This window comes from Anastrepha ludens, chromosome 6, assembly GCF_028408465.1.
Source record: "Anastrepha ludens isolate Willacy chromosome 6, idAnaLude1.1, whole genome shotgun sequence".
Taxonomy (NCBI): Eukaryota; Metazoa; Arthropoda; class Insecta; order Diptera; family Tephritidae; genus Anastrepha; species Anastrepha ludens.
Genome location: NC_071502.1, coordinates 52227335 through 52252415, shown reverse-complemented (window position 1 = coordinate 52252415; position 25081 = coordinate 52227335). Strand labels below are relative to the sequence as shown.

Below are 25081 nucleotides of genomic sequence, written 5' to 3'. Positions count from 1 at the left end.
TTAAAGAAAATACCAGATTTATCTTCCTTGCAATATAAACCGAGGACAGTTATTGTCATTTGCTCGATAATACGACCACGATTGTATTTTCGTTTTGTTAGAAACGTTTCATCAATCTGGACCGTTTTACCTTCGCCCCCGAATACAACATCAGTGTGTGATGATATGACTTCAGCTATTTCACGACAATAGCTGAAGCAATCGACAATTGTGTGCCAACTGATTTGGGAGTCATCATTCGATTGACGCCAAGACAGTGAGTTCTCGTACACATCACTGATTTTCATCTCGATGACGAAACAAATGATGATTGCGAGGACTTCTCGCAAGAAAATGCGACAGCTAGTACCATCAAAAAAGGTACCAATACTCGGATTTACTATCGTACGACATGACTTAGATCCTTTCTTCTTTGAACCTTTTGATGAACATCTCCATATCCAACCAAGTTTCTTTTCAGAGGACTTTTCTACGGACATTGGGGGCCCACAACATGTTGGTGGTGGTGAATTACGCGAAGGTATTAAGGTTATTTCTTCCAAAAAAGAAATATCTTTATCTTCACTGCTAATCAGTTTATGAAAAGATTCAAAGATATTGAAATTCTCTAAGTCAGGGTGTAAAGTGGGGTGAAAAAATATCGTGTTGAAAATATTGATAACCGCATTTAATGACAGTTTATAGTTTAATTACAATTAATATTTTGCATGACGGTTATAATAAGAAATATTGGCGGTAGTTTCGAAATTTTATAAAACACATGAAAATTCGCCTTTTTGATAGTCAGAACTTGAATAGGCGGGAAATTTAAATTTCCAAAAAAAAATAAATATAAAAAAAAGACATTTTATATTGGATATTTTTTAACTTGTGTAATATTTCGAAGAATTTTTTAAATTACTTTTCATACATAAAATCCGGAAAAAATCATTGAAACGAAAAAAAATTATTACAGATGTTTCTTTCATTATATTTTTTTTTTTTTTTTGGGAAACTTTAGTATAATGTATATCGCTTTGAAAAAAAAAGGTTAAAAGGGAGGTATAGAGGGGTGTATCCCCATCTTAAAACTGAAAGCCGAACCTGCCGGAGGCTTATAGTTTTTAAGTAATTTAAGTTAAATTTCTTTAATTTAGCGAAAAGTTGGTGTTGCCATACACTTGAAATAAAAACAAAGTTCGTATGTAGGGATGTTCAGTAGAAGGTTCATTGTAAAACTGCAGTATTTTATGCTGTAATTTTAAGTTGAGAAATAATTTTGAAAATAAAAACATACAACTCATTTAAACTTAAAAACAATGATATTAAGCATATCTCAAAAAATAATAAAGTAATTAAAATAAAATTAAATTAATTAACACAGTATTTTTGGGTAGAACTCCTTATCCCCTTAAAACCAGTGCACCCAAAATTAAAACATCATATGCGTGTATGTAGTAAGGAGGCACAATAACCCCCATCCCCAACATTAACACTAAACTTAAATACTTATTTTTTTCATATTTTTGTTTCATTTGCAGGCATCCGGCAACACCATACTGTTGTCATTCCAATCTTCTTCTTATTCGGCTTTAAAATTGGACAGTGACTGTATGGACAAATGCATTTGTATTTTATTTTAATAAAAATAATTCGAATATAAGGATAAAAATAAGTAAAAACACGCATGTGAGTGTATAATAGTTTGCCAAAAATTGCCCAATATACATTATTCTAAATTCCAGCCTTTTTTTATTCAATATCTCGAAAACTAAGCGAGATATCAAATCAAAAAACATTTGTCAGTAAGGTTAATAGAAGCACCTTTCGTTTCAGAAGCTCAAAAGCGATTTTCTGAATTCTTTATTTTTTGTAATAAAATAGTGTGGATGTCCAGTGACCAGTCACTTCTTTTTGCCTTCCTTTCGCGCATATTGTATGCGGGGTAATATCAATTAATTCTAAAACACTGAAACAGAATCCATGTTTTCTGTTAAAATAACTTCTATTGGGATGTGCTAGTGGTAAAAAATACATCGATTACTTTGATTCTATGCATCCAAAGGTACTTTGCTATTTTTCCGAGACATCGTTGCAACTAATTGCTAAATATTTTTCAGATACTATTTCAAATAAGGATTTGCGTTATTCTCTCTAAGTTTTATTTTTCTGCACAATTTAATGATTCAATGTCATTTTTAAGAAAAAACTATTGTACATCGAGTTGAAAATTTTCGTTTTATCGAAACAAATTATCGATATTTATGTAACACCCTGAAAGTTTTCTGTATAACCGTGGTCAAGGCGTGAACGTGAGTTCGCTCGATCCAAGGCGCATTCATTAAAGGTGCTGGCACTACAGCAACAACAATGTTTTGTACGTTTGATTGGCAAATTAGAAAGCAAATAATGAATTCGCCTTGTTTAATTCTGACAGCCACATGGACACGGCGAAAAAAAATACAAATCAGCTGATTTGCTGATACCACCTTTAATAGATTCGACTTCGCTCGATCAACAATATTTATTTTGATTTTGCAATTCGACTGCTTGATTGTCAACTTTCAATCGAAAATGTAAATAATCAAATAATGCAACAACAAAGAAGCGGAGCACTTTTATATTTTTTCAACCAACGAGCCCTAAGAAAAGAAAATTCATTGGAAAAATAAAACATTTCACAAAATAAGTTTTAAAAAAATATTTATAAGTGAATATTTATATCTAAAAATATTTATTGCTATTGAAAGCATATAAAACGAAAGGTGTTTTCAAAGTAAAAACATAAAAGTTTAGTCCCAAGGTTGATAGAATCAATTCACCTTGGATGAGTCGCATGGAGCAAGATTAACATTTACATGAGTTGTGTCTTTGCTATTTCAATTTTGTAAACAAGCAAATCAGGCATCAACGAAGAAACAGGGCATTTGACATCACCATCAGCAAGAAAAAAACTGTTACAGTGAAGTCACTTCGAGCGAATTCGTTACTGTCGTGTGGGATCATTGGAGTTGATACCGTGAGAAACAAACGTTAAAACCAATACTCTTTAAGACATGTTGTTTTTGTAAGCACGAACATATTCCCTATAAATATTTGGGGAAAGCTGTTGATATGACAGCCCTTCTTTGTCGACAACGTGGGGACATTCCGAGCATCATCGGCAATAGTCTCTCATTTTTTGTTAAAATATAAAGACATGGTCATTACAATAATGAAGCGCCGGCCCCTCCGTATATTAAAATTCATAATTTTTTTAATATTCTTACCTACCGGACATTTGGTCTGGTGACTGAAATTTACGCTCATTTTCCGTTTCACTTGCAGCTGGAGAGTCAAATTCAATAAAAATATGTTTTTTAACTAAGATTTTATTGTACATCAGTCTTGTAAATAGCATTTTCTACTAAACAGTTTCGATACTTACCAGAAATTGATTGATAAATTCTACCCACTAGACCTAATGACTCGAGAATAATGTTATAAAAAGCGTGAAACTTAAAAAATCCTTGAGAATCATATTTACGTAGTTGGTTATTTTGGCAACCACTAACATTTCTGTGTCTTGAATAAGAAAATAAATATAAATCTATGGGGAAAAAATAAATAGAAACCATTATCTTTTTTATTTATATTTATGATACGAAAAAACATTGTGAGAATGTAAGCGAATTTAACGCCAATAGTATACAAATATATGGCTCACTGTTTTTATAGCGAATTTAAAAAGAGTTTATTCAAGAGTTATAGAATAAGAGATTGCGCCTTCCGAATTCGCTGTGACGTCGGCTCCGAGAATATACAAACAAAAGTGAGGTGAATTACTTATTTGTGAAGAGGAAGAATAAACGAAAGCAAAAGAAACTTCCAGACATAATACCATTCCCACGACACCGGCACGACCCGGTGTCACTTCATCAGCATTCCTCGTATATGTATGCGGGATTTTGACGCTGTTACATCAAGAACCTAAACAATCAAAGAGAAGACGGTCCGTTCTTCGTTACCAGATCAACCCGGATTGATAACCGGCCAAGGATTGTCATTCCAGCAGCATTAACCGTAAATGTATGTAAAATGTGCTACTCTAACAACAACAGCAAGAGCACAAATACAATAAAGTTTCTAAGCGTGTTATGATATTATTCTCAACTTCTTTTACATATTGAGAATTTCTTACACAAAATAAGTATTTCTCAATCATACCTAGGTAGACACACACTGGGGTATGAGTCGCCCCACAAAATGTTTGATAGGCTCTGGCAGCTACCGTTAGCTGTATTTTAGCAATGCCGATTTTACTCGTCGAATTCATGCAATAAGCCCTCAGTAGTTGGTACGCACCGCATTTATGCAGATCTAAAAAAGTGATTGGGTGAAATTTAACCGAGGACGTCAGCAGGTTAAGGGGGGAGGCTGGTCTAGAGCGCAAAAAATGGGCATATTTTATGAATTTATTTTGACTCAACAAAGGAATCAATCGAAAATCTGTGAAATAGGTTTAATAATATAGCTTTCATAGTACAAATACAAAATTTTTCGTCTGAATTAATTTCAAAATGGCCGCTGTCCAGCAGTTCTCCTAAGGCGCCTTTTTTTCTAGTGGGTCCATTGCCGAAGACGTAAACTCCTTAATTTTTGTCCTGGATCAAAAAATAAAATTTTTTTGGTTTCTATATAACAACAGAAAGAGACGTACGTAGGATTTTTTCGATATTTTGTTTTTTCGCGAAATGGTGCACGTTTGAACAAAAAGTTACAATTTTCACTATAAAGAACGACATAAAATTGTTGATTAAAAAAAAAACTATGTAATATAAATAAAAAATCCTACGTACGTCTCCGGAGAAAGGTATTTCGAATGTATTGTCAAAATTTCGTAAGAATCGGTAAAGATTTGTTCGAGTTATGTCTTCGGCCAGTTTAAAAAAAGTGATTTCGAGAAAAACGCGTTTAAAGTTGTAAGTAGCGTTCGGGGCATACCTGCGAGGCACTGCCGTCGAATGAAAAATTTGGGCATTTAGACATTTTTGCTGGCATCCCTCATTTGGTATATTATTTCTAAGACCCTAAAGCACCTTTTAAGACAAAAAAAAATTTTTCGATTTTTTCAAAATTCTAGACCAGCTTCCCCCCTTAAGCATATAATATTATTTTTCGAGGAACACCAACATCAGCTTTTGCATTTTAAAATGCATATTTTTCAAGAGATTTTCGTTGAAAATGCTGAAACTTTTATTATATTAAATATATTTGTAAATAAATTTTATTGACAAACACTTTTATATTTAAGCAAATAAATATTTACATTCTAAGAAACAGTTGAGGCATTAAAGGTAAATGTTGGAAAAAGATATACGGATTCAGTATATCACAACATGATCGGTTTAATTTTGAGTTTTTTTATTCTAGAGTCACATAGGTAAGTAGCTTGATTAATTAATTTATGCTGGCACCTGGTGATACATATCGCCCAGGTTTCATGCCCGTCAAATCCGATCAGCATAAGCTCTTCAATGATAAAAGTTTCTTGTGAAAGCTGACTGAATGTGTTAATTAAAGGTCCACTTTCTTGCGCCCTGAAGATGAAAGATTAAAACAAAAACTCGTTTCTACGATTTATTCGCTTATAGTGCAGTAGCCACAAAGTGCAAAGTGGTTGCCCACCTTTGTACGATAGCAGTAATTGATTTCAGGGCATTTACAATTTCCTAGAGATATATACATACATACATATGTACATTCTGCCAAAAAAATTTCGGGAATTGTTCATTTAAAAAACGCGTGTTACACATATCTCTAATTTTTTTTGCTGGAATGTAGTTGCAACAACATATATATAGTGTCACAGAGTTTGAGCGTCATGTGTCAATTAGCTCGTTGGAAAGAAAACTCATGGATCTTGCACGATGATAACGTAACGTCTTCCAACGCTCATATTGTGAACACTTTTTTTACCAAAAACTCGACAAATATCATCGAACAACAACCGTATTCACCGGATTTCCCCTTGTGACTTTTTCCTTTTCCCAAAACTTAAATTGTCACTCCGCGGACATCGTTTTGAGTCGATAGAGGCCATTAGGAGAATTCGCTGAAGGAGCTGAAGAAGATCCCTTCAAACGCGTTTAAAAGGTGCTTTGATGACTGGACTAATCGTTGGCATATGTGTATTGCTTCGAATGGAGCCTATTTTGAAGGCGATAAAATAAATTTTGATGATTAAACAATTATTTTGCGTTTTATTGGACAATTACCGGTACCCGGTACCACAGACGCTGCCTGTTACAATGCCTGAGTTATGATCAAATTGAACTTAGCAGAATCAGCAATGTGGAGAATGCAAAGGTTGCGCCATAAGCAAACCAAACTCAAAAGCAAGTCTGCACATATGTATAGTGTTTTCCTAAAACAAGCTTGTAAATAGCGTTCATAAATGCGTCGATAATCCCATACGTTGACGAGGCCCAATATCTGGGCATAACATTTGATGCCAAACTATATATTATCGGTAGACGCTCAAGCTAAGCCATAGGCAATAAATAACATATTTACAAACAAACACTAAGACCGGTTTGACCTTACGGTACACAATTTGGGATTATATTGTAAAATGCTTCTTAAAACAAGTTAAATTATCAAAAGAAAATTGCTTACTGGTACCCTTTTCTATATATAGTACTAGGAGCAATTGTACAACGCGCCTACAAAAAGAACAAGAATCGTTAATAATAAAAAATATGCAAATTACCGCTTTTTCTTGGCGAAGTTAATAGAATCTGCTGTTTTCAGTGACGTCATTTTTGTTAGTTAAAATTTCTCAAGCACAAAGGGAATGTCTTTCTTGCATCGAACTGTCACTTTGTGCTCTCAGTGATGCATAATTTCTTGGCTTTAAGGAAGGCCAACTTGCAAGAATTAGGAGTAACAGTCACACATTTTTGTGTTATCGAACACGACTAATAGAAATAAAATGCCGCTGTTAAATTGTAGAAGCGCGAGTGCTAATAAACTTGTTCGGCTGGTTTTCCGGTAAAAATTATTTAGGAGCGAAATTCTGGCGAATTGTCATCTGTTCTGTTCCAAAGAGAAACGTATTCAAAATAGTAAATGAACAGAAAACCATTAAAAACTTTCAAATTTCACGTTTCACATTTTGTTTGTCTTGAAAGTTAGAAGTGAAATAAGTGAAACAGGGAGAAAGAAAAACTGAAAAAACCTGCGCACTAATTATTCTTCAAGCACATTCTAGAACTCAAAGCGGATTTATTTACTTCTCCCAAATCTAAGTTCTATATATGTATTAGTGTTTCCCAAAGCTAAATTTTCTGATTTGCTCAAAATTTTAGGCAGCTGTTTTATTTTTTTTCTGGCAAATTACTATTGGTAAATACCCAGAAACTCGCAGCTTCCCTTCAAAATTGAATTATATCGCAGTGCTGACGTCACAGCCTTGAGATAGCGCAATCGTGTATTCTATAATTATTGGTCAGCACCTAGAATTTAACGCTTTTCGCTCTTTTAATCATTCACCCTTTTTACCGACTACTAATCGTAATCGTGGCTACTTCACGAAGTCTTTTCACCCATTTTTGTTATATGTGACCTGGTCTATGAAAAGATACCTTACGTGTCAAAAAATCATTTTTCACTTTTTTGTTGATTCGAAAAGTGTGATTTAAAATGGTGAAAACCAGAAAGTCATAATTTGTTTAAAAGTTTGTTAAAAGTAAAAAAAAAGAAAAGTACAAATACGAAAAAGACCGAAAAGTTTAAACTTTAACTGCTGTTTTCTCGAAAACTTGTTTTCGCACGTAAGGTACCTTTTCGTAGACCAGGTCACATATTATAATTTTCTTTTTTTTCGGTTCGGCTCCGTTTACCATATACGAAAAAGTGTGTTTCCCACTAATGGCAGCAATCGGAAAAATAGTTTCACCGTTGTCCAAATTTTGTTTAGCGACTTTGCATATTGTGCCCATAAAGAGGTAGAAAAACACACGAAGTATTCAACGCATTTGTAAAACTTGAAGTACAGTGGAGAAGCAAATATTCCAAGCGTGTTTTTTCCTTTATTCGATGAACTGATTATTTAAGCCCAAATGTACCTTTCTTTAAGCCATCCACACTGATTAATCGATAGAGATTTGTAAGGAAAAAAGTAAATACTGGTTATTAATTTCGTTCCGACTTAATATGGGTACAATCGAAAAAAGAAAAAAGTAACTGTAAAAAAGATCTGCATATACTCGTATACCTAAAAAAAAAAACACTCGTAAGATACACGGACGCATTGGTTTGGTTAACATGTTATAAAAATTAAAAACGTGGGCAACTGGTTCGCTGAGACCCAACAAAGTTTGAAACCTACAAAATGTTGATTGGCCTGTCTTTCTTTCGAATAAATAAAATTGATTAGTTTAATGCACAATCGCGGAGCGGCGTTGCGGTATCTACAAAACTCATAATAGCAAAAGTGATGTAGTCAGCAATAAATAGAACAAGCGTTAAGCTGACGCCATAGCGTGATGAGCAGTCTCATGTGTATGTACCTCGCGTACAGCTGCGTGCATATAAATAGCAGTTTCGGGTGTATTCGAGCCGCTCAATAATTACCGCAATACTGCAACCCTGTTGCCTTATTGATACTCTGTTGCTGATACTCAGCTGATAGTGTGCAGCAATATTGCAGACTTTATTTTGCGTCGAACGTATTATTTAAAAAAATGGAATTTTTAACATTTTTGATAGCAGATGAGCTAATGGAAAGGGGTGGGGATAGTTTTTAAGAAACATGGAGAAAAACAGGAGGAAACGTTATTTAATTCATAACAATTCATTAAATTACTGTATTTTATTTTATATTAATAAAAAAAACGAATAAGAAAACATTTCATTTATGTACATATTATCATTTTAATCATATAAAAAAACTAAATGCTGAAGTCTGTAAAACTACTGACTGAGTGAGATCACTTTTTTCAGATACTAAGATCACTTGTTGACAAACTTATCTAACACTTCTCTGAGCTCCATCATTCTTGAAACTTTTTCTCTCTCTATTTGAAGCCTCTCTTTTTCCAATGCCATCGCTTCATTGTGCCTTATTTTTTCCTCACGAGCCTCTTTTTTGAAAAATTCCAGTAACTCGCTGGCTGGTATTTTTCGTTTTTTATTAGGAGTATTTGCGTTGTTTTCATATTCATTCCTAGTAGCATCACCATCGGAGTCAGTCTCGGAGTTATGATTATCGTTTGGAGATCTTTGATATTCTCCATCATCCTGTACACTTTTGCTGCTTGAAATATTTAGGGAACTCTGCAAATTTTGAGATGGAGGAGAAATGGAATGTCTTGTACCATAAATCTCGTCGAAATCATTAAAAAATTCCCGAGTGGTTGCATCTCTTCCTGTAGAATTGTTCCTCTTTTTTATTCTTTTATATGTTGCGTACATGTTTAAAAATTTTCGTTGCAACTGATCTCTTGTAGCGCTAAGATCTGGAGCATCGGTTTTCATTTTGTCCAGTACTTTGCCCCAAAAGACCGATTTCTTCCTCCTCCCGCTACCAAATGCATTTTCCATGTCTAATCGAGTTCTGAACAGTAATTTGGTTTCCACAACGCTTAATTTTATGCTAAAAACAAATAATTAACAATATTACAACATAAAAATAATATATAACACAAAATTTACTTACTTTTCCTCCTCCATCTCGATTGCGCATTGAAAATTTGTATGTTGCGCTTGATTAGCTAGTGGTGAGCAACAGATTGTCAACATTTCGCTAAACGAACGCGACGTTGCCAGTGTTGTCGAAATTTTATTGAAGAACGTGATGCTCTGTCATAAAAAGGAACACTGCCGCAACATTTGTGGCTCGAACACACCCTTCATGTTTATTAAATGCTACTATAAGTTCTAGAGTTCTACATCCAATAATCTGGACAACAGCATGTGAAGGCTCACCGCATGACACTAACCATCTGCATCGCACTGACAGGGCTTAGTAAGCTGCTACAAGAACAACAGCAACAGCATGCACTAAAAACATAATTGTGTTCGGCCGGTATAAGACTCAACAGGGAAATCAATTATTCACCCTAAAGACGTAGTTTTTATACATTATTTATTTCTCAAAGGAAAGTAGCTTTAAAAGTATAAAGCACGTTAATATTACCGATTTCAAACCATTCATTGAAATTGCAAGTACCTACATTTCGGCTTTACAGAAATAAAAATTGAGTACTAGATATTGGTGTAAAAATTGGAAATTCACAAAGTCTGGTGTCGGACTTTTTTTGTTTGAATATTCATAAGAACGCTGGCTCTTTGAAGTTTAAAAACAAGCTCAAGAGCTGTTAAAACACAAATTCAATGGAAGATCGGTCACTGGAGCGCATTATCTTACAGGGTCCAAAAAAAATGTTAAGGAAATTATAAGAGCATTCTTAGAAAATATTGGTATCGAAATCAGTGTTCATTATTGACTACAGCGAAAATATTGAACTCAACTTTATTGGCAAACAGTAATTTTCTCGTACAGGTCAAAATTCAAATTTTCTTGCAATATCGCAAATGCCATACGCTAGAAGAAGAAGTGATGAAGCGCTCCAGCGAAGAAAACTGGACAGTAACTTTTTAGATGAGCTGTGCGAGTGTACTAGGCGGAAGAGCGACCTTTAGAAGCAAAAATCACAAGTTAGATTAGATCAGAGGTCGGCAAAAATCGGCTTTTCGAGTGTGTTAGTGAGCACAGAGTAATTGCAGTGCACAGTGAGGAAAAATAGTAAAAATTGTCTTCGAATTGTCAAAGAAAAAAAGAAAAATTAATACTATTGTTCTCACTCATACTATTGTATGTACACACATATGTATAAAGTTATAACTTATATATTCGTATAATAAAATAAGAAACGTCGATTCTTAGCTAACTCTAATAAAAAATTAACGAATTGAATTACTTCGTACCATTTATTTTGTACTTAATCCTAGATTATTTTAAAAGAAATTAAAGTGACAACAAAGAAGTCTTAGCTTCAAAACGTAGTTTATTAGTAAATGATAATGTCTTAAAAGAAAATTGTTTGGGTTCAGGATACAAACTGTTATCTAAATTTTTTCCGAACTCAATTACATTGCTTCCATTATAAAAATGTATCGCGCTTCACAGGATTATTATTTTTGCGCACTGCATTTCACCAAACGCGTTTGGAATCACAAAATATTTGATCAATCATTTTATTCATGTATCGAAGTATGTTTACTGCAGCATACGTAAGAGTACGTTAAGTTTACTGCTCGCACGAGTAAGCTTTACCGACCTCTGGATTAGATTAATGTGAAAATGTTAAATGCTCTGGTAACTGCATAGCATTACGGCTATATTGCAAATCCTCTCCTTGACGAGGTCGTACATTTGCTCCATGTAACGAAGTGACGAAAAAATGATAAAAAATTAGCGCGAATTTTACGCAACTTCAAACTTGTACTTTATTGTGCTAGAATTTAATAAACTATAAAACTGCATACCAAAAATCTTTGTAAAAATTCTAGTTAAAAACTATGGAATCGGGATGAAAAGTTTAGGGAAATTTTGTATAAAATGAAACTAAGATTTATGTACAGTATGCAAAATTCGTATTAGTACACCCCCTTATAAATAAAAAAACCACGTATATTTTCAAATTAATTTTAAAACAAATGCTTGAAACCGTTTTATTTTATTGATAATTAACTAAAATAAGGCCAAATAACAAAACCGCTCACAAAGTGTATTGAATTGCCAAAAAAAAAATAAGAAAGAAAGAAATTAACAATTTTCACAGAAGCAAAATTCGTATTAGTACACATGTATTTTTAAAGATTTAAAGAGTAAATAAAAGATAGTTCAGAAAATTAATATTTTGTAGGATACCCTCGTTGCCTTAGAACAGCAGACAATCTCTTCGGCATAGATTCCACCAATTTTTTTGTGAGATTTGGAGAAATCTTCTTCCACTCTGATTTGAGGACTTTTTTTAAATGTTCTCGGTTCCTTATTTGATGATGTTTAAGTTGCTTTTTGAAAATCGACCATAAATTTTCTATGGGATTAATATCCGGGCTTTGTGGGGGTGTTTCGAGATAATTTGGACAGTTATAAAGGATCAATAACCTTGTATCCAACGCCGTGTGCTTAGGGTCGTTATCTTGTTGGAATATAAATTTTTTTTTGCAACCCAATTTTTTGGCACTTTTGCGTAGATTCTTTTTTAAAATATCAATATATTGCCTCGCAGTCATAATTCCATCAATAAAATGCAACTTTCCTACTCCGTTTGCCCCGAAACATACCCATACCATCAGAGAACCACCACCGTGCTTGAAAGAAGGCTGCAGATTTCGTTTTTGAAGGCTAGTATTACACTCTATCCAAATTTGTATGCGTCCATCGGACATTTTTATATTAAATTTACACTCGTCCGAAAAAATTACCCTTTTCCAAAACCGCATATTTTTGTTTAAATATTGCCTGGCGAATATAACACGCTTTCTTCTATTGACTGAGCTTACATACGGGTTTCTAACCGCACTTCTGCTTCTAAATTCCAAATTTTTTTTACATAATTGCGCACTGTTTGAGGTGTAACTTTGATAGAAAAGTATTTTTCTAGTTCTGCAGCTAGTGAAACTCCACTGACGGTGGGGTCTTTCCTGATAAGGCGTTTCAAATAAGTCTTGTGCCTCTGTCCAAGCTTTGCCCTGTTCACATTTCGAAGCTTTTTGTCGACCCTTCCACTGTCTCTATAAATTTTGACTACGTTTTGTATTGTAGACACACTTTTCTGCAATGTTCTCGCAATTTCGCGTAAAAACTTTCCGTTTTTGTTCATATTTATTATTAATCTTCTAGTTTCGTTTGATAATTCACTTACTTTAGGCGACATTGCAAACTAACTCCGCGAACTTCAACAAATGGCTACTAAAACGCAACTGCCCAAGGTTAAACATTGAATGATTAACACAATCGTTTCGAAAATAACGGTAAATACCAACAAATTGTTTACAAATTCAACGCATACTAAGTGTACTAATGGCCTCTGGAGACGGTCAATCATTGTTGACAAGAACTTTATATGTGTGCGTGTCGGCTGATTGACGCTAATATCTAAAATTTTTGATTTTCATCATTCAAAAGCCGACAACAAGTATGTGTGACACGACGACACCCGACTGCACTAACACACACAAAGCTCAGTCAAGCATGCTGTATCGTCTCCAGAGGCCATAATACGAATTTTGCCTGCAGTAGAAATAGCTACACTGCTACTAAAGTTATTTTTTTCAATTCTATGCAAATGTTTCGGAGTTTTTGTTATTATTCTATTTTTTTATGAATTATACAATACCGCACTATGATTGAAATCAATTGCTTTAAAGTAAATTTGAAAATATCCGTGGTATTTTTATTTGTAAGAGGGTGTGCTAATACGAACTTTGCATACTGTATATAGTTTTTGATACCTTTAAAAAAATTCTGATCAAAATATGATGTACTCAGCCAAAGTCATTTGGATTTTTAAGGGGTTTAAAAACTATGTATTTAAATAATTATTTTTGTATTACGCTTCTTTTTAACTGAACTTAACTGTATATGCTCGTATGGTTTCGAGGAGAAATAAAGTCAATAGGTAGAAATACCAAACACAAATTTTACTTGAACCGGTTCTTGGTCATGTTCTAACCCGTTAACAAGCTGTATATACATATTTTAGTAGCATTTTATTGTTAGTGCTTTTCTCCATTAACGGCTATTAATTTGAATGCTTAAAATCCGCTTTCTACGAGTGCGACGTCAAGAAAGTAAAAATCGAACAGCTCTTTCGAGTTTCCAAGTTTTAACTGTCTAATTTGTGTGGTATGGTAAATCTGGAGACTACAATTGAAAAGTAGTATTACATTATGGCTAGGATGAGGTAATCTTGGAATAGAGATTAAAAAAAAATATACAAAAAAGAATTCTACAATTTCTAAATCTGCTTCTTTCAATAAAATTGTGTTTTGCGTCTTTTGAGTTGGCTGTTTTTGTGTCTAATTACCTTTTGTAGCCTTTATTTAGTTTGTACTTTTTTGTTTTGCTGTAAGAAATTTTTATGAACTGTCAAGTTTTTCTTATTTGTATTGCTGTTTTTCTTGGTGCTGCTGTCAGCATCTTTGATAAATGTCTAACCCTGAATAGTAATGAGCTTAAAATTATTAGTTTCAAACTAAAAATACATAAGTCGAATACATATGAGTAGATATGAGTGTTCACTTAAGTTTTATATGTGCATAGAAACATATTTACTTGCATAAACACATTCATAGAAATGGACGGCACTATATGCGGTTATTGGTCGCACGCCCAATTAGATTTTTCAAACCATCCACATGACATCAAGGGCTCGTAGGGATGACGTAGGCAAAATTGTGCAAACAATCCGTACTCATTAAGCTGTGAAGTGAGTCCACTGTTGGCATGCGGTTTAAAAATATTGTTTTGTACTACTTATACTCCCATCTTATTCTTGCGACCGGGTGCTTAGCCTTACAGAGGACGTGTACTTTAATGGGCAATTCGTTGTGACTATTGACTGCTAAAAGAGTATACAATTTTCAAATCAACGTTTCAATAAGGCTGGTGGCGATTGAGCCCTTCAAAGTACTAACATCGTGTGATATCAGTATTGCGCGAGGTAAACGATCGAGGACCGAAATTTTACAAAAAAAAAAAAAACCACCGAGCGAATGTAGAAAAAACAATACATGTACAGAAAAGGCTTGAAGTGACAGGCCTTGGCTGAATATAAATCCGAGTTGTTCCGGTAACGTAGAGCCAACTCTAGTGGGAACGTAAAAACTCAAAATCGTCGTCTTTGCTTAATACGAATAGAAAAAGTAGAGGCGAATGATTTGCCATTTTTGCATTATCTGCATCTATAACATCAAAAATGTCTGAACGGAATCGACGAAACCACAATTGCACGTAATTAGCTATTACAGTATCGGCGCCATAAACACCATTCACAATTTCCGCGGCCGGCTTTTATTTTCGCCTATATTAAAGGGAAACTGTAAAATGTACCGAATTTTCCCTTTGTTGACTTACATTGTTAATATCCTATGACTCACAACTGAATGCAATAAACAAAATAAGACAAAAGAATTTTTGAAGTGAAACTTCTTAGGCGTCGATGGACAAGCGAGAATGGAGAGTAAAACTTCAAGGCCATGCAACGTTTTGGGCATTTTCGTTCCGCGAGCGAGAAAAAAAATATAACGTAGAGGAAAAGGAGAGAGAGAGCTATATATATCTTAGATACACTTTAGGCTAATCTTAATAAGTTTTTCCTTGTGGTTGCTAATTTCTAGTGAAAAATAACACTGCCTACTTTTTGGTGCTTGTTTGTTGGTGCAAACTTGTAGGAAATATATTTTTGGTGTCTACTTTTTGGCGTTATTTTTCCTTGGTGGCTACTGTTTGGGGCGTTTTTTGGTACCAATTGTTTTGGCGTTTTTTTTTTTGGTGCCTACTTTTTGGCGCTTATTCCCGTTTCCTGGCTAGAGCTTGTGCATACTATAAAGTGCCATCCATTCCGGCGTCGGATTTATTGGTATTGCCTTGCGGTAATTTGTGCCGTTGATGCGGCCCTGGAATCGCTGCGTTTGTGCGGGTGATAAACGCTCGGAGTAGTGCGCGTTGCTGACACGATTTTTGTCCGGCGTTTACCTACACCGGTCGAGCCTTCTCCGTTTTTTGTAAATTCTGTCTATTTGTATTCTCTGCAAATGTTGTGAATTTATTAAGTGTTATGTTCTTTCTCTCAGTCTCTCTCGGGTCCCTCCCTCTTTCTCTGTCTGCCTTGAAAGTTTCACTTCTGTTATGTGTACTACGCTACACTCTTTTTTAGTGTGAAATGTCAGCTTGACAACGAGCATAAACTTTAAATTGTTTGATCGATACTTTACGAAATATCGATCACTACAGCCATCTACCGAGGAAATAATATTGAGTAAAAAATTAAGAATTAAACAATATATATATATATATATATATATATCCATAAAGGACCAATTCTATTCACCCACGTCTAGGTCCACCATATTTGTAGCCAACTTGCACGCTATAGGCTCGACTTCATTTTGTTGCACTGTGTATAGGTCAATCTTTTATTTTCGTAGTACGTTCTCGATGTATTTCTTCTCCGCGTTCCAGCTGTTCTCGCGTTCGAGCATTTTAGTGATCATGTTGTTCGCTGCGATGTCGCCAATCTGCTCTCTCAAAGCATTTCTTTCCTCGAGCCATCTGTCGCAACATGTGTTCAGCGTCATCGCTCAGCGCTTCGCGGTTTATGCACTTGGAATCGGTTACCTTGCCCATGCGGTATAGGTATCTCCGGAAGTATCTGTGGTCCAAGAGACCGTCCATCTGCCACTCGGTTCAGTGCCATCAGCTTTGCCACCGCAGCATGGTTTGGCATCTCCGTTCTGAGAAGCTAGTGATGACGTGTTTCTTCTTGGAGTCCCACACATCCATTCGTTCCCGGACCTTAAGGTCGATGGGTATCTGACCGCTGATCACGAAAATTGCTGCGCCTGAGACAGTGCGGTAGGCTGAGACAGCTCTGAGTGCCGCTGTTCGTTGCACAGCTTCCAGTGCTTTGCGCTTGGCTTTGCAGTTTAGCACAATTCCCCATACTTCGCTGCCGTACAAGAGAATTAACCTTGTGGCCTCCATAATTAGCTTTCTTTTACTCTGCGTTGGCTTACCGATGTTTGCCAGTAATCTACTTAGCATGCCCGTGACCTTTGCTGCTTTGGTAGCCGCATGCCGTATATGGGCCCAGAAAGTAAGCCTGCAGTCAAGTTGAATACCTAAGTATTTTACTACTTTTTGGGTCACTAAGGACGTGTCACCTATTTGCATGCTGACCTCGAGTGGCATGTGACCTCGTGTCATAAGGATGACTTCGGTTTTATGTTTGGTGAGTTCCCGGCCGTGGTCCCCAAGCCATATTTGCGTCATTATGATGACTTCGTTAAGCTTCCTTCTAGCATCCTCAGGGTCCCGAGCTGGTATGTGTAGGGTAACTGCGGGTATTGTGGTATAGGCGGGTAATGTGGTATAGCAGCTTTATTCGAAAACTAAAGTCGTGGAAATAACGGGACCAAGTTAGATATTTCGGCATTCTCAGAATCTTAAGAACGCGTGATTTGATTTGTGTTTTGCAAGGCATACAATGAGTCAGTTGTAAAAAAATCGCGTGGTCGTGTGGTTGACATTTTTTTGTGCTCAGTGGAAAATTTCTCGCAAATTAAATTCCTGTGCTTTAAACTGCATTTATCCATCGGGAAGTAATAAGTGAGTTTAATACTAGTGAAGCATATAAGCAATATTTTTGTATATTTGGTCGATATTTAATTATTCAAAATTAATTTGTTCAAACTCTAATGCGACTATTGTGGGATAGGTAAAGGCGGCTAAAGTGGTATAGTGTACCATATTACCCTCTCGATCAAAAAAATGCCGAAGAAAGGTGAAATACCAAAATGGAGAGCAGAGGATATGAAAAAAGCTATCCAAGCGGTTAGAAAAGGTGAAATGGGTATTCTCTTGGCTTCCAAGACATTTAGTGTCCCCCATACCACTCTGCAGCGCATGGCAAGAAGCGAGAAATCCATCGAGGAGCTGTTGACAACTAAACTTGGCCGGGCTCCGATTTTAACAGCGGAAATTGAGAATGACTTAGTTAAATATTTACTAGAAATGGAGTCAAGGTACTGGGGACTAACACGCGCAGACGTGCGGTCATTGTGTAATCAAAACAACATCCCCAATAAGTTCTCCGTTATTAAAGAGTGCACTGGCAAGGATTGGCTAAAAGGCTTCTGTAACCGACACCGAAATGTTCTGAGTTTTCGAAAGCCAACTGGAACAAGCGTCGACCGTGCACGTGGTTTTTCTCGAGAAAATGTTGATATATTTTTCAAATTGCTGGAAGAAGAAAACGCAAAACATAATTTTCCGCCTTCTCGTATCTGGAACGTTGACGAAACCGGAATATCAGTAGTTCCTTCGCAACAGGCACAAATAATCGCTCGGAAAGGAAAAAAACAGATTGGAACAATGACTTCAGCTGAGCGAGGATCGCTTGTTACAGTCATCACTTGCATGAGCGCAGGAGGTGGTTTCGTACCACCATTTTTCATCTTTCCACGAAAAAACCATAACCCTCTTCTAATGAAAGACGCTCCCCCTGGCTCAAGCTCGGCGTGCCATTTGTCTGGATGGGTTCAGATTCCCATCTTCACGAAATGGTTCAGGCATTTTTTAAGCGTAACGAAACCATCTCCGTCTGAACCTCTGCTTCTTATATTAGATGGGCATTATAGCCACACACGCAATATAGAAGTTATTGATCTAGCTCGCGAACACAATGTGACTATACTTTCTTTGTGCCCCATTCAACACACAAACTTCAACCGTTGGCTCAGGCTTTTATAGGACCTTTTAAGAAGTACTATAATGACGAAATAAGACGATTTATGCGTGAACAGGGCAGAAAAGTTACACATTTTGATATCGCAGGACTATTTACTAAGGCTTATTTGAGGGTTCAAACTGGACAAATTGCAATAAATGGTTTTAAAGCCACGGGAATTTGTCCGTTTGATAAACATATTTTCACAGATGCAGATTTTATAGCTGGGAACTCATCATCATCAGGTACAATTCAGTTTTAAATATAAAAAATCTTGCTAGATATATTGTCTTCTCAGAGGATCCAGTTGAAACTATAAATTCAATGACAGAAGAAACCCCAAGCGCATCAGCCATGGAAATTGAGCCTGAAATTCGTAAGTTTCGAAATAAAATCTATGGAAATTTTAGGAACGCTATTTAATTTGTTTATAGAAGCAAGCACAAGCCGAAGACTCGTTACTCCCTGGGAAATATCTCCACCACCAAAGCTACGAGATCCACCACCAAATCGGAAAGGCCGGAAAACAAAGGCAACTGTTTTAACAACTTCGCCTTATAAGTGTAATTTGTTGCAGAGCATTGAAAGCATTAACATTAATCCATCCCCAAAACCCTCTAATAAAAAAAATATTTCTACCAAATCGTTTGTTGACTCGCATTCAAGTGACAGTGAAGAGGAGCTTCCAGATGTTCCACCAACAAAAGAATCGTCTTGCAACTACTGTGGCAAAATTTATGGGCAGGATATAATAATGAAGCCTTGGACCTCTTGTCTGCAATGCGAACAAATTTGGGCCCACGAAAAGTGTATTCCCAATCGAAGTGCTATTTTTCTTTGCGATTCTTGTAAGTAATATTGTAAGTAATACTCTTACAAGTGCTATGAATTTTATTGTTGCGTTTTTTGTCAATTGAAGCTTAAAATATTTTTGTTCAATATGTTTTAATTCAGTTCATATTCCTTTTTTAAATGGTTCGCAATAAAATTTTAGTTATCAATCAAAAGTAACTGACTTATTATTAAAAGCATCATATGCGGGTAATGTGGTATACTATACCACATTACCAGAATAAGGTATACCACATTACCCGCAAATTTCTTCAAGGGCTTGTTTCCGTCTTTTGCAGTACTTTCTTAAATATTTCTGAAACTCGCGGCTCTAAGGCTTTTGAAGCTAGGTTTATTTGAACTTAATAACGGTAGCATATTATTGATAAATTTTCATTCAAATCAAATAAAATTTAACGATTTTATAGACGAAAATAAAATGGGTATACCACAATACCCGCAGTTACTCTATGTATGGTATATCGTACGCGTATCCCACTAGATATGTATCTTCTGGCATTTCTATCCTCAAAATCTCATCGTGATTGGTTTGATACCGATACACTACGAACAAATGCAAAAAAACCTGGTACCGTCAGTTGCATCTGCTTAGTGCCTTTATTATATTACAATATTTGGGCGGTCATTCCTAGAGGGAGAACGGTAATCCCGTCGCTCTCTAAAACGTGAGCATACAGGTCAGAGATGGACCTCTAAGATCAATTGATTTCACAGCGTACAAGTCAAAAACTATTACAGCCTTGTAAATAAATATCAAGAGCACCATTCCTGACATGTGGCCTCAAGTGCTTGGCCTTGCGTTCAGATTTATTTCTATCTATCCACATATACATATGTATGTATATAGAAATGTAATTGTAATTATTTGTTAAGTATTTGGCAGAGCTTCTACCCCGATTTGTTGTGTGCGACGTGGTAAGTATTACCCAAAAATAAAGTGACGCACTGTTTCAAGCCGCCAATGGACGACAGGTGGTTTTTCATGAGAAGCATTTTGTAAGTAATATGAAAAGAGGTAGGCAACGAACACGAGATCAACCGAGTGGTGTTCACCATAAATATCTACCGATATCTCTTTAATCGCAGTTTATTATCCACACGTCTTAAAAAATACACTTTAGTCACACTTTTCCAGTGAATACACCTACATATATAAGTATATGTCTCCATTACTTGTATTTATATAAATATTTTTGTGACTTATCGCAATTCCAGCTAAACAATTAAATATTTTATTGTTTCTTATTTATAAAGCTACTCCGCAGACTCATTAGCACTCGCTATATTTTCTGATAAATATTTAATTAGAATTGGAATTTATGGTATTAAATCTTATTAACCCTGAATGGCTAATTGATTTCCGTCTTATATGTACTTGTAGAAAAGCGTCAGCAGAATGTGAGTTATCTTCACCAGCTGTTTTCTCTTTTTGAGGAAATATTCAGAGATAATAATTTTGTTTATGTTTTTGTATTATACATAGATGTAGCGGTATGCATGCATCAACTGAAATTCTCTAGCTTAGAAATTAGTAAAAATCTATTGGAAATCGCTTTGTGAGAATCAAAATAGAAACCTAACGATTTTGTGTTTAAACTCGAGCGCACGCTTAATTTGTTTCCGAACTGGTGGGGACAAAATTTCATTCAAGATCCACATTTATTATTAGGATTCGTTTGATATTCGCGCAACATTTCTACCAGTTAAGCAGAATCAAAACGAAATTCGCCTCAAAAGTGAAAAGATGAGTTCCTAAATTTTTCGATTAATTCAAACTATCAAATTTTTAAGCATACAATACAATACACTATAATATACAAGACATTTCTGAATGTGAGGCAACGTTTGCGAAGAAGATTTATTTACATTTTTAACTGAGAGCTGTTGTCTGTTCTGTTGCTTGGAAAATTATACCCTTCGATTGTTGTTGTTGTTGTAGCAGTTTATCAAGCCCTGCCAGTGCGATGTAGTCGCCGATCGCCATCGTCTAACTCATCTAACGGCAAGACCCAAAAAACATTATGCTTCGCCAGATTGGGTTCAAGGGGACAGGGCTGTTAAGGGGGCCTGGTTTATAAGGTCAAAAACATCAATATTTTTTTTCGTTTTAAGCGATTCCTAATATATTTCAGAAAATTCACACAAAGTTACAGAGCCTAATTCCCAGTATTTCCGTTGATACAAAGCCAAAGGTAGGCGAGCGTTAGGTAGTTACGCTGTGACCGGGCAGCTATAGTACAAACTTTATCTTCTTTTCTCGACTTTTCATTTTTACGATTTCTTTGAATTGGCGTACATGAATGAAAAAAACTAATGAACCTTTTGAAATGAATCATAGGTTGTTCCCTAGTATAAGTATAAGTATAAAGTATTAAATTCTCTTCTATTTGAACTAACAAAATAGATAAAAAAGAATTTTTCAAGATTTTTATACCAAGTTGAAGTGAATTTTTTTTTTATAGAAAGGCATTTTTTTCTTTAAAACCTCCAAAAAGTTGAAATTTTGGAATTTCTCTCAGTTTTCTTAGTTCATCTAGAATAAAAAATCATGATAATTAGAAATCCATTTGAATTTTTTGCTTTAGATAATAATTACGAGGTGTATCTTGTACGCCAGTTGTAAACTCCAGCGTTGCAGCGCTCTACTAATTTCTATGTTACACATTTTTTTCAACTTATTTTAACCAGTACAAAAATTTTTTATACTTTTTAAATGTTCATTAAAAGATAGAAAAAACTTTGCAGTGCTAAATTAATTTTTTCCTTAAAAAAAGTCGCAAAGAGATGCAAATTTTAGATCTCATAAACCAGGATACCCCCTTAAGTTAGTGGGTTTACCGCGGCATGCGAATAGGTTGTTAGTATCGTGCAGGGTACCTTCACCTGTCTATTCTGGTTAGGTTTTTGTTTCACCCGCTACAATATCCATAACGTAATTGTGCCCAAATAATGAGGGTCTCTCTCTCCCAGTAAACTAGCCCTGTCTAGTACGCTGAACCTCAATGGCGTTCGATCTTCGATTGCGGTCGAAAGAGCTGATTTAACGATATCTCATTTGGTATTAGGGTGTTGATTCGGCGAAGAGTAGCGCTATTGTGATCATAATATATTATTTCTGTCAGCTGAAATGACAAATTTAAATAAAAGAAAAAGCGATTGCACCAAAATAAGTATGTTTAATGGTAGGTAGGTAAATTGGCAAGAGTGCCACAGGCACACTTCAACTAGCACTTACGTTTTGATACCATAATGTGAACCATTACCTCCACAAAGAAAAGTTATGGGAAGAGAAAACCTTCTAAAGCCATCCAGTGCTGTTGATGGAGTGGAGGAGAGAAAAGGGATCTAGGCTGGAGAATTCCTTCAAGTCATCCCCAAAGGGCACGCTAAGGAATCTCAAGCGCCTAGCCGCCAGAGCCGGACATTTGCGGAGAAAATATTCAACAGTCTCTTTCTCGGTAGGATCCCCACAGCTTCTGCAATAGGGGTTGTCTATTGTCTATTTAATATTATTTAAATAAAATAATAACGAAAGCGGGTTGTTAAAGAATTGGTGAAAATGAGTACATCAGAGTTGCGGTTCGACGATGATGACGATGATGGATTAGTGGAACTGGCCAGAAGTATGAAACGGTTGAGGCACGCTTCCAAACCCATAGAAATTGTTTCTGACGAGTAAAAAATATTGACAAATTTAAAATATATTGACAAACAAAGCATTCTGGAAGCTTCCTTATAGATTTGCAAAACACTTTCGCCAAAGAAGCGTTAGTGGATCTGCTACTGGCTTTCGACTTCAAGTCAGTCCATACCTGAAACGATAAAAACTGGAATATATTTATACAGAAATTTAAAACCACTATAATTCATCTTAGCCTACTTTGCTGTCGTTCTTATAGGTGATCCTAAACAATTAAATTCCTGCGTAAATACGTCCCGTTTTTCTGACGACTCAACCTTGGAACAAGCTCTGAATTGCAAATTGAGGATTTTCCTATCTCAGCGGCCCGAGCCGTGCCTACTGTTGTTCGGAACTAACAAATTTAGACCTGTGTGAAATTAATAAAAATTGCTTAAAATTAGGGGATTTTTGAAACAAAATTTCCTTGACAGTGTCGTGAATTTTTATCATATAACGCATAGACGCAATTTTTTTATATGGGAGAAAACCCACAACACCGTCAGCAAACAAAGAAATACCAAAAATAAGCGAACATTTTGAGCCACTTCAAGCTTGCGCTTTATTGTAGTAAAATTTTATGGCCTATAAAGCTACAAACTCGAAATTGTTCTAGAAATTCTGAAGAAAAAGTTTAAAAGTTCGATGAAAAATTTGCTGATTTTTTTTTATTAATATAGAATAAAGTTTGAAACTTGTATTAATATAGTATGCGTTATAGAATGAGCCATGTACTTATAAAAAATAATTGAAAGTGAAGAAATAAGTAAATAAATAGTCAATACTTGTCATTTATTTTCACATACTTCGAAAACATCTTAATTAATTCTTCCTACCGCGGGTTGGAACGTTTTACGCACTCGAAAGCATCTTTGTTTGGAACATTGAATGAGTTTAATCAGATTTCAAGTTCTTTGTCTTTTGATTTATCGCTATCTATTTAAGTATATTATAATTTCCAATTAGCACTAAATGAATTTCTTAAATTGTTGTTATAGGTAGTCTGTAAGAAATCTTGTATTTCTAGATTTACTTATTGTAATATTGTAAATAAATGAATATACTATATATGTAGTAATGAATATATATTCATCCAATATCTTTCGCTTAGATTAAAACTAAAGGCAGCCAATATTTTATTTATTAATTATGAATAAATCATAATAAAATTCTTAATCAAAAGCCCCCTTTTTGTATTTTGTGAGATTTTTTAGATCTTTCAGAAAAAAACAAAAATTAATAACGAATGAAAGCATTGCTTCAAATAGCAGCGACAGATTTGTAGATAGGCTTCTTCTGGTTATAATTCGAGTGCCTTACTTCAAAAGTATCATATATAATGTATGGGAGGTTATTAGGAGCTTTGGAGAGAAAAATTCTTCGCAAGATCTAAGGTCTAATTGTGATGAATGATGCATACCGAATAAGATAGAACCACGAGCTATACACAGACATCGATGTAGTGAGGCGCATTAAAATTCAGCGACTGCGCTGGCTTGAGCGAATGGACAACGAAATGGGAGCAGAGATCGCGGTGCACCAAAAAACGCTTGGTTGCGCGAACTAGCAATGGCCGACATCACATGGGATTGACTGCACAGAAGCGTGTACCCTGGAAGAGTCTTGTTGAAGTCCTATGCCCCCGAGAGGAATGAACAAGGGAAAAAATACTTACATACACACATACACATGCATGTGCTTATTAATACCCGCATATATATTTATGGAATTTCTGCCTTATCGTTATATAAATGCAATGCGCCTAAAGATCGTTAATTTATCAAGAAAATTATTTTTTGGAAAAAAATAATAAATCTTTTTTTTCAAAATTATATTCCATCCTAAAAAATAACGAAAAACGGAACGTATTTACGCAGGAATTTAATTGTTTAGTATCACCTATAAGAACGACAGCAAAGTAGGCTAAGATGAATTATAGTGGTTTTAAATTTCTGTATAAATAAATTCCAGTTTTTATCGTTTCAGGTATGGACTGACTTGAAGTCGAAAGCCAGTAGCAGATCGACTAACGCTTCTTTGGCGAACGTGTTTTGCAAATCTATAAGGA

At 35.3% G+C, this 25081-nt stretch overlaps 1 long non-coding RNA gene across 1 annotated transcript in view; it reads left to right on the top strand.

Moving 5' to 3' along the window:
* Window positions 1-4604, top strand: part of LOC128866982 (uncharacterized) — a 40852-nt gene extending 36248 nt beyond the window's left edge. Inside the window, exon 3 of the long non-coding RNA XR_008454978.1 lies at window positions 1521-4604. This is a non-coding gene — a long non-coding RNA (uncharacterized LOC128866982). The remainder of the gene's footprint in view (window positions 1-1520) is intronic.
* The last annotated feature ends 20477 nt before the right edge of the window (window positions 4605-25081 follow it).